Below are 302 nucleotides of genomic sequence, written 5' to 3'. Positions count from 1 at the left end.
TGTGAAACAGCTGGGTAGTTTACTACAGTTTGTTGAAAGTGTTGAAACTGGTTTGAGCCTCTGCAAGAAAAAGGCGGTTTTTAGAAAAAATTACGGTCGTTAAGGTCGGCGCCTACTAATTCAAAGGCATTTTTGCCCTGATTTATGATTATTCAGGAAAAGTAGATCTTAACAAGTGTTATTGAAATCCAAAAAGAAAATTGGGGGTAACCACTCATTTTTCAAAGATAGTTGATGAATAATATTTGTAAAAAGCTTTAAATACAAACCAATGCATGGCATCTTTCTCAGATTAAAGCTTA

The sequence above is a fragment of the Montipora foliosa genome, chromosome 2, assembly GCF_036669935.1.
Source record: "Montipora foliosa isolate CH-2021 chromosome 2, ASM3666993v2, whole genome shotgun sequence".
Taxonomy (NCBI): domain Eukaryota; kingdom Metazoa; phylum Cnidaria; class Anthozoa; order Scleractinia; family Acroporidae; genus Montipora; species Montipora foliosa.
Note: the sequence above shows the minus strand (reverse complement) of the source record.